The sequence below is a fragment of the Apis dorsata genome, unplaced genomic scaffold (genome assembly GCF_000469605.1).
Source record: "Apis dorsata unplaced genomic scaffold, Apis dorsata 1.3 scaffold_311, whole genome shotgun sequence".
Classification (NCBI taxonomy): Eukaryota; Metazoa; Arthropoda; class Insecta; order Hymenoptera; family Apidae; genus Apis; species Apis dorsata.
In genome coordinates, this window is record NW_006263583.1 from 140205 (window position 1) to 151722 (window position 11518).

An 11518-nucleotide genomic window follows, 5' to 3' on the forward strand; every position below is an offset into this window, starting at 1 on the left:
TTATAAACAAAAAGAATGAAAATAATATAATATAAAAAATAAACTAAAAATTAAAAATTTATCATTAATATCATATATTAAAATTTTTGTAGAAAAATTATAATCTATATTTATGATAAACGCTAATTAATTAAAATAAAACAAAATAAATTTATTGTAATTGTTCCATTTTTTTTATATTTTTTCAAAATTAAATATTTTTACATTATAAAAGATTTTAATAAAATTGTAATTCTTTTATTATTTTTTAAATTTTCGTAATGTTGATTTTAAATAATTTATAACGAATTGTAATGAATTAAAATGAATATTTTAAAACTTGGTTTATAATTTCTTATTTATTATTATTGAATGAAAAATGAAATTTTCGAAATTCCAAACTTAGCGATTCGAAATACATAGCATCATATTTTATAAGTTATAGAAGATAATTTTTCATGCTTTATGGAACTTTATTTAAGATTTATATCATGTCTTTATTTCTCTCTGATATTAATACTGTCCTATTTCCTTCACTTTGCACTTTGATATTTTACTGTTTCAACGAAGTTAAAATTATACTGCAAGAATTATGAAAAATACAAGTAATTTTAATAATTTTTATCGAGGTTAAAATTATATCAATTATATCAAAATAGAAATTATTTCAAAAATTATTATTTAATTCTAATTTTCGAAAATAACTAATGTATCAGGAGATTATGATTTAATGATTATTTTATTTTTATAATTACTTTATTTTATGATTATTGAAAACATGAAAATGTTTTTGACAAAATTAATATTATATTTTTTAAAGATAAAAATATAATTACATATACCTATTTATTTTCATGATATTATAATTATAATAATATTTAATTACAATTATTTACATATAAAATAATATTTAAATACGAAAAATAGATAGTTTTAATGTTAAATACAAATTACGTATAGATATAAATATTACACGTAAAAATTCACAAAACGAAAAATTGACTAATAAAATCTCTACAAAGTATTATAACGTACTCTAATCCAAATACCAAATTTCTTCTAGTAATGAAACTTGAATGCATCATACCATAAACTCAAAGACCACAAAGACGCGTATCCTCAGAACGCAAAGACCGTAGTAAGCGGAAAAATAATTTCGAAGAAGGAAATCCTCGAAAAGCCAGAGATCCAGCCCCGTTCCATAGGAAATCCCATCAGAAAAGGCCAGAAGGTAGAAATTTCATTTTTTCGCCCGAGCAATATCCAAGCGATACAAATCGCGTTGACGTCTGAAGACAGTGCATCGCGCTGGATAAGGGGCGGAAGAGACGAGGAACAGAAAGGGGTAGTATTTTTCCACGTCCCCACGGCACCCGAGTATTGCCTACGTATCTTGGCCAGGGATCAACGAATACATGCATCCTTGATGCACCATCCGCCCAAAGGAGAGATGCGAAAGATGGAGAACGTGGTGGATAAGGGGGTTGGAGGCCATCCAGAGTGATGAATCGTATCTGGGGTTGAGAAATGGAACGAGGAGGGGACGAGAAAAATTCTGGTAATTCGCGGACCATGGAAATGGGCAGATGAATAGGCGTAGTGTTTTGCAAGGTTTAAGAATTTGAATCTTAGTAAAGTTTTGGAGTGATGGGTTGTTGATGATGGTGTATTTTAAGATTTATTTTTCTATTTTATTTTATCTATTTATAATATATATGTTTATTATAAAGAGTCGATTCTAAAGATTGAAATAAATAAACATAAAAATTAGTATACAAAAATGTTGGTTAAGAATTATTTGCTGAATTATAATTTAAATAATAATGAAGATATAATTAAACGATATAAAAGATAAATTAGTCTAAAAACTTCATCATGCTTTGTCTAATATAAATTTTAATTGTTTGTAATTTGATAAATAAATTGATTGATAAACCAATATTTTTATGTAAGTTGTTTTAGTTTTTAAAATTGATTTGATTAATATATCTTTATATATTTTTATGAATATATTAATATTGTATATTCAAGAATTTATAAAAATCTCTTTTGAATTATGATTTTCATAACATTTCTATTTTAATGAATTATAATATATAATATAAATTATTATAATATTATTATTTTAATGAAAATAAATAAATATATGTAAATGAAATAAATAATTTTTTCAAAGATGTTTCATGAATATATCATTATATATTGATTTATCTGTATTTTAATATTGATTTGTATATTCGATTGTTTTGATATATGTTTATTTTTTTGATTTTTAGAAGAATATACGAAATATTTTCTTACATATTAAGTAGCATCATAGGTGTTATGTTTTGATTTTATGTTTTGATGTATTTATGTTCCATTATGAAGAGATAATTAAAGAGGAATTTTTTTTAGAAACAAATCTTCTATTATATTTAAATCTTTGTGATGATTACGGATTTGTCATTTTATTCCACTTTTTGGAAATTTAAAAATAATTAGAGAAATTTGTAGAAACAGATTTTTGATATGTCTTGATTCTTTGAGATAAGTCTAAATGAATTCAATATTTTATTCTATTTTTTTTTTGAGATTTAAACGTGATTGCAAGAGAATTTTTAGAATCATAAAATCAATATTTTATTCTATTTCAATATTTTTAGTTTTAACATATAAATATATTTTATTGTGTTATAAATATAAAATTAAATAGTATAATTATAATTAAAATATCTTAAATTGTGATTGAAATTATCTTTATATGAACCATTTGAAATAAAATTCTTCAGACTGCAAAAGATTAGTACATCTATACATCTAACCTTAATTTCTTTATGCATATTATAAAAACAAATAATAATTAAGACTTGATTTAACATTCTTCATGCTGTAACAAATTTTAAATTGTTTATAAAAGAATTGCATATTTGTTTTTCTCATATTTATGAACAAATTAAGAATATTTTCATATATAAATAAATAGATCCAATGATATCAACTGTTAAATATATTGAATAAGTTTAAACTACTTTTAAGTTCTATTTGAAAAACAAGTTTTAAAAAATATATATAAATTAATATATATAATATCATAGCAATTAATTTGAAGTAAATTTCACAAAATTTTTTGTCAATAAAAATATAAATAATAAAATATCCTCATCTTTCCTAATAATAAATGTTACACATATCTCCTAAACTAATGATTGTTAAACATAAGCATATAAACTTATATAATATAAATTTGTTACTGAAAATATCAAATGATATAATATAAATAACCTTCATATATTCTCTATGCATTTAAAACACCAATAATATTAGAACATTTCTCCTAAAACCATTCAACTGTATCTAATAAACACTTTTCATTATCAATAATAACAATGAAATAGTAAAACGAGATAGTAGCATTTAATGGATCATAATATCTTATTTAGCCCTAATTTTATCTATATTTTTTTATATATTTATCTATATTAATTTTATCTATATATAATAAAAATACATCATTTAATTTAAAACAAAATATACTTTAAAACAAAATGCTCCTTAAAATATGATAACGTCTTCAAAACAAAATAGTGCAAATTCTCTACACGATCAAATCAAAGTCGATCGACAAGAAGCCAGTCGTTTGATTACAAGATGCACCACTTACCCCCTCGGCTAGGGGGGGAGGGATAAGTTTTCCAGTTTCTCAAGGCAAAGCTGCCCGTTCACCTCCCCCTCGTGTACCTTTTCCGCTCGTCATAACTGACGCTAATAGTGTCTTCGAGCGGCTCGGCACCGCTACAAATTGGTCTTTCAATTCGACAACGCTCGCCTCCGCCTCTTATTATTTCCCTTTCCTCCGGCAACGTCCTTATCTTTTCACCCAAATTGCTTCGAAGTCCGCGAACCTCTTCACGTAGTCGTCGGTCTGTCGATTTTTTGAGTCCAATTAAAGTCGAGACCCGACCAACTGCGAGACTCCTCCTCCCCTCTTTTTCCCGTCAAACGTTCTCTATTCACCTTCTCCTGTTCCCGTCCTCATCCTCTCGTCTCGTCCGCTTTTATTTCCCTGTGTCGTCGTCCTCGAGGATCGTCCTCCTAGCCGTCTCGACTGATTTTATCGTGATCGACAATGTGTTTCGTGTACTGTTCGATTCACGTTGCTAACGAACACGGGTACGTCACGTTCCGGCAACATTCTGGAAGTTGAAGCGGAGAAATTTAACCCGTTGTTCTATTGTTGTAGATTGATTCGATTCTATTCTCACGTGAATTACAATTTTTATCGTTTTTGTTCATTCGAAATTAAACATTTAGTAATCTGTACAAAGTTTAATTACAATTTAATCTTTTTTATAATAGAATTGTGATATAAAATTTAATTAATTTTATAAATAATATATTATAATATATTATAATTTTATAAATAATTATAAATAATAAATTTTTATAATAGAATTGTGATATGAAATACATTTCATAATATGTTTGTATTAATTATTTTGATGATTAATAAATAACTATTGAAGGTAAAAAGTTGCAAGTATTTATTATGTAATTTGTGTTGTTCGTAATCTTGGATTATAATAAGGAATTCTTCTTACAAAATAAATATGCAAAAAATATTTTGAATTTAAAGAAATATTATTTTTGAATATTTTGTTTATTTTTTTTCCATTATAAAAATAATTTTATTATAAATTTAAACTATAAGTAACGAAAATATATTATAATTAAAAAAATAATAATGAGTTCATAATTTTATTCGATTCTGTATATATTATCTATAATGTAATCTAAACTATATTTTATAGTACAGTAGAACATCTGATGAATAAAAATCGGTATTTAATGATAGTTTCTATTACCACTAGATTTATATCTCACATGTATATAGCGACAATCATGCAATAATCAAATCAAGAATTTCCTGGATAGTGAAAAAATAATGAAGTCGATAATTAATAAATTTTAAAAGAAATGTATTTTCTAAAAATGTTTTTTTTTTTGGAAAAAACAATTGCTATAAATGATCTTATCTTTATTTATTTATGTACAAATTCTAACTTATATTGTTAACTGTATGTTGTCAACATAGAGCAGAATTCTGATAGAATTGTGATAATATTATCCAACATAGAGTCATCATTATAATTGTAATGACGAATTTTGTCTAATAATCCCAAGAGATGTATGTCAAGATATATTTTAGATTGGAGTACTCGCTTAATTTAAGTTTGAGCAAAATTGCTGCAGGGAGCTCTAGACTTTTAGAGTTACAGTATGATTTGGGAGTAGTATGGGAGGGGGAAAAAGCTAACTGAAGACTGCCAACTAAACTTATATCTCTCCAGTTAGTTTGTTGAACGGAACTGCCAACTGAGTTTATGCTTTCCCCGGTTAGCTTTTCCTTCTCTATTACTTTTAATCATAATGTGATGTCAGAGAAAGCTCTAAAAATCTAGAGTATGGATTCGAAAATTCTGAAACGTTCAAGTTTTTCGAATATTCGAAAAGGGAAATGTTAGATCTTATAATTCGGGTAAATACTAATTAATACAATTCTTCATTTTGAAAACTATTTAGATAAGATAAAAGATCAATTCGAATATACATATTCAATTATAAAAGTCTTTACATATCTTATGTAAGTTTTTAATTAGTAAGTTGTGTTATTAAAACTAATTTTATATGAATATATTATTAATATGTACATGTACATTTTTATATGTACATTTCATTTCGAGGAAGTGAAATCAACTCTTAGTGTATTAATATTAAATTTTTTTTTAATATAACTTATAATAATCTGAGATATAAATTATAAAATAATTGTATATCAATGTTCTATTATATTATAAAAAATATTTCGCGCATTCAAAGAAATTTTTAGACGAAAAATAAATTGCTCTATTTATAATTCATTATATAGACACAAAATCTTCATTAAAATTAAATTTTTTAAAATGATAAATTTTATTTCTTCTTATAAGATAATATATGTATTTATACTCATTGATTTTTGTTGAAGAATTCGAATTATAATGAGTTTTTACTGGTGAGTAGTTGTCAATCTGTAATTGTATTTTTAAGAAACCATTGTTTATTTTTTTTTAATTAAGGATTTTTAATTTATATGTTTTATAATGATATTTCATATGAGAAAAAACAAAAAAATAGCTATTAAAGTATTAGAAAAGAGAGTTTCAATAAAAAAAAATAATTATATTGATAATACTATTCAATGTACATATTCATTATCAACGTCACTATTTATTACATTTTAAAATTAAAAAAAAAAATTTAAATTCACCGATAATATCCAACTCTCTATTACATACATAATTCGGGTAAATACCAATTAATATAATTTTTGTTTTAATACAAATTACTACAATAAAATTAATACAAATAAAATTAATACAAATTACATACAGTTTATCTTCACAATAATCCGAGTAAGAAACGTTAACGCGCGACCAAACGGAAAAACAGGTCGAAGATATTTCCCCAAACGACACGAAAAATCGGTCGCATCGTTTCTTCGTCCAAGAAGGAGGGACGTAAAACAATAACAAGTCCAAAGAGACGTTGTTGTTTTCATCATCGTGCTCTTATTTTCTATATAAGGGAACACAATTCGAAACGAGCGTAAAGGGGCAAAGACAAAAAAAAAAGAAAAAAAAAGGAGGGCCGCGAAGAAACGATGGAGGAAGACGAGGAGGAACTTCCTCTTCGAGTAGAATGGAGAGGAGAGGACTCGTTGAAGCGCATTTTATTTCCGCCGGTTATCCAGTCGTGAACGAGGCCGGGCCAGCTTCTTTCTCGTTGGACGGATAATTTTCTTGGCTGGTTTCGCGGCTTCAGAACCGGAAAGAGGGGCAAAGGTGCACGACGGTCACAAGTCACGATCACTGAGTTGCACGCCGGGCTGGTTACAACGTCACGAATTTTACCGGAGGTTAGAAAACACAATGGCGACTCGCTGGAGGATCCCTCTTGTCCTCTCTTTTTTCCCCTCCTTCCCTCTTTTTCTCCTCCTCCTCCTCCTTCCCTCCCCCTGCTTTTTGCGCCCGATCGGTGATTTCCTTGGGCAATCGTGTTTCTCGTATTCGTGGAGTTCCAATGGATACGAGGGATCGTTGCCTTCTCGAGTCGACTGCTCGTCTACACGATGCCGACTGTTTGCATTTCAAATTCCGTGATAGCTTCCATTGCCTTGGGATCCACGATTACGTTCGAGGTATTGATACTTGCTCTCTTGGGTCTTGGATGCGTCTGTGTGCCTCGGTGTTTGCGCCGAGATTTCATGGGGGTGTGTGTGGGTCGGATGGGCTGGGTGACGAGGTTCTCTCTGCGGGGAAAGTGGGTTAGATGGAAGGAAGAAATTGTGCGGGATACACTTGGGTCCCGGTGTTTAGAATGTTGTCGAGTGGATTGTTGATAGAGAACGGTGTATCTTGGCTTATTGGACTGTAGGCTCGACTGTGAATTCGATGTACAATGACAATAATATTCATCATTTCTATTTTAAAATTATTTTTAGGATCTTTTTGAAGTTGGATCAAGCAAATTGAATTTTTTCGAGATGAAAAAAAGGATTAGAAAATATGTAAAAGAAGTTTAAAAAAAATAAATATCATGATTTTTAACCTTTTGTCTGAGCCTATATAAAAAACAAATTTAAAATATGCTTTTTGTAGATGTAAGTATAGTTATATATCAAAGTTTTATAAAAATCGATTAACATTCTATATTCGATATAAATTATTGAAAATGATAAAATTTGCAATTTAATCTAAAAATGGCAATCATATATATGTGATTAATTTATATAAAATAACTTAGTTAGTATTATAAATATATATATAAATAATATATAGTAGTATTATAAATAGTATTTATAAGAAACATGTTTTAAATTTTTTTTATACATTTTCTATAAAATTAATCCTTCTAACGTTTTAAAAAAACTCAAATTGATTGTTTGATTTAACATCGAAAGATATCTAAACATTATCACTTACAATAGTATTGTAATATTTTCTTCTTAAATTGTTCTCATTCATTTTTGAAAATTTTTTATTTTATTTGGAGAAATTTAGAAAATTAATATTACGAAGAATATAAAATCGAATATTTTGATATATTTTCTTCGATCTTTGTAATATTAAATTTAGATTATTATATTTTTTTTCACGAATTATTAATATTATTAATATATAATTATTAATATAATACATACATGTTTTAATTTTTAGATTATTTATAGAAATTTTATTTTATGCTTAGTATGTGTAGTAAAATATTGTGTTGCATCATAATAATAATTTATTATTATTAAATGTATTATTTGATGGAGAGAATCTTTTTGATATTTGAGAAGCTGTACTTTTATAAATTGAATATTTTTTTATTTATATAATTATATAAACTTATTCTTATATAAATTAATTTATATTTGATTTATGATAAAATGGAAATTAATATAGAAATCGATGAAAATATTTCAATATTTGAGAATAATAATATATCTATTTTTATAAGAAAGATATAATACGTTGAAATTTTAGACAATTAGTTTATATATTTATGCAATGATAATAGAAAAACTAATAATTTTTAATATCAATTTTACTTTCTATTAATTTCATTCATATTTATTGTTATATTTTGAATAAAGGGGAATAATAATTATTAATAAAAAATTCGTCTCTTAACATACCAAGAAAAAAATAAATAATCTAATTAATCTATTAATTAAATTCTTAAAATAATTCATATTTTTATTCTTATTTTAATTTTTAAATCATAATATATTTATATGAATGAATTAATTCGGAAATATAAATTAATTCTTAAATTGAATTATATCTTTATTTTTATTTTCATCACCTCTAAATATTGTTTCACATTTGTAAAGTTCAAAGAAAATAATTCTTCTTTTACTCCAGATATATGTATACTCAATGAATATCTGTTGAAAGATCGATAAAAACTCTGCAACAATTCTTCTCCATTTATATCAATCGTCCATATTTCATCGTTCACGGGATTTAAATAGGTTCACAGTCTGCCTCGAAACAGATGTGGCCAGGTAAGAAAAAAAGCGAAGACATCGGCTATAAATTACAATATCTTTAGGACACCAGGCGCCAAGCATCACATTCGCAGCTTGAGACAGAAAAAAAAAGAAGAAAACGGAATAATGTCCAATATATGACGAATAAAAACAGAGAATCTTTGTCATACAATCAATTCATAACAAAATCTTCATATCTTGTAAAAAAATTAATCTAATCTCAAAAATTTAATTTTAATGAAAGTTCTGTGTTTAATGGTTTTTTTATGTATAATATAATGGTTTATGTACGAATTAATATATTTTTCATGGAAAAGTGAAATTTATTTTCACAATTTCAGCTTTTTTTCGAATATAGTTTCGCTTGAAAATATATTTACAAAAGGACAAGAGAAAAAGAGAAAGAGAGAGAGAAAGAAAGAAAGCACCATGAATATTTTATGTATCTATTTAAAAGTTTGGCCTATCTCGCATTAATCCATAAAGGTATATTAAGAAAAAATAAAAAAAAGTAATAAAATTTTATTCTTTAGATTTGATTTTTTTTTCAAAATAATATTTTGATTTTTTGTTAAAAAACAAATTGATTCATTTACAGAATATCTAGTGATACAAGAAAGACAGAAAATGATAGAAAATGAAATTGAATAAATCGAAAAGAAAAAATATTTTTTTTTTTACTTGAAACTTTATTTTTTAGAATATCGAATTTAACTATTAGTTTTCAAATTTAATTTTTTCGAAAACTAGTTTTACAAACATTTAGACTTTAGAAAATTTTTTTTTAGTATTTGATCATTTCTTATTTTTTCAAAAACAAAAACCAAAAAAAAAATTTTATTTCTTTTTTTCATATAATTATTACTTATTTATTTTTGCATATAAAATCATTTCTTGCATATTATTGCATATTATCATCATATTGCATGTATCCTATTCAATCCATTTTACTCTACTAATATTTTGTTAAAAACAAAATTTCTGGTTTTGATAACATAACTTGTTACTTAACTTTGCGCAACATATTTTGCGAAGACTCCTCATCGATTGTGTATCTGAATGCACATACATATATATATATAGATGCATGTATAAAAGACGTAAAAAAGAAACAATGATCGAAAAGAGTACAAAAAAAAGGATTCGATTCGAAGCGTAGTTTATCTTCTTTCTCTGTTTCACCTTTTACTACCTGCTCCCTCTTCCTTTTCTCCATCTGTTTCTGTTCCTTTTCCATGCTTCCATCTCCGTTTTGCACGCAAGATTAATTTTATAGCCACGAAACGTTCGGGATCGCGTGTCATCGCGATGAAAGGAACACTGTAGGGACACTGTATACGACATCCAACCGGTGGAAAAAGGGCGGAAGGAAGAAACAGGGAATATTTCTTTTTGCAATCTGAACGTCGGCCGGTTTCATCGATTTTTACCATGTTTCCTGATGACATACGGCCTTGATACCTCTACATATACGTTCATAACGTTTCGAAATCGCGGATCTCGGTCTTATTTATTTGCGCGCGAAATTCGAATTCTCTTGATATTTTTCGACCAACAGACTTTTAATGAATGATATTACATATGAATTTAAATTTTTAAATTTGATTATATTAATAATTTCTTGGATATTTTTTTAATAAACAGTGCTCATCTTTTTAAAATAGAATATTTGAAAGTATATGGAATTTTAAATTTTATAAATTTTTAGGTTAAGTTAGGAATTTCTTCGAATGATATTCCTTTTATGATATTTTCTATTAAAATTTGAATTTTTAAATTATATTAGGATATTTGGTTAGATTATATGATTAGAAATTCCTTTGGATGATATTTTGTCATTGAAGAATATATTTGAAAGCATAACTTTCTGTCGAACTTTCAATTTTTTTTATATCATCATTTTTTGTATCATTTTTAGATCACGTTAAGTATTCTATTGAAATGATATGCTATTGTTAACTGATACTCTATATCTCATAAAATATTTGTAACATGGTGAAATAATATTCTTTTTCTTATGTCATGAGAAGTTTTATATAATTCTATCTAATTTAAATATTGATAAATTAAATATTATCAATATTGAAATATTGATAATTTATTGCATAATTCAATAAATTAAAATTAAAACAAAACTTCATGAGGAAACACCATTGTTTTAAATAGAACAATACGATTCGATACGACAGAATTTTCAAGTTCGCGGTGCATAAATACTAAGTTTCAAACATTGAGACATCTGGAAAACGGAGTTTCGTTTCCTGAAAGAATCTGATACCCGAGAAACGAAGTCCATTCCTGTTTTCAAGAAATTGACTTATAGAATCGACGAATTGGCTCCGTTTTGCTTCGATCAAGTTTTAATACGGTATCGAACCAAGGGTGGTCGACCCCTGTACATAAAGTATACACTTTTCATTTAAGGCAGAAATGTTTGGAACAATGGGGAATAAGTCGAGCCGAAACATCTTGGCTTTTATC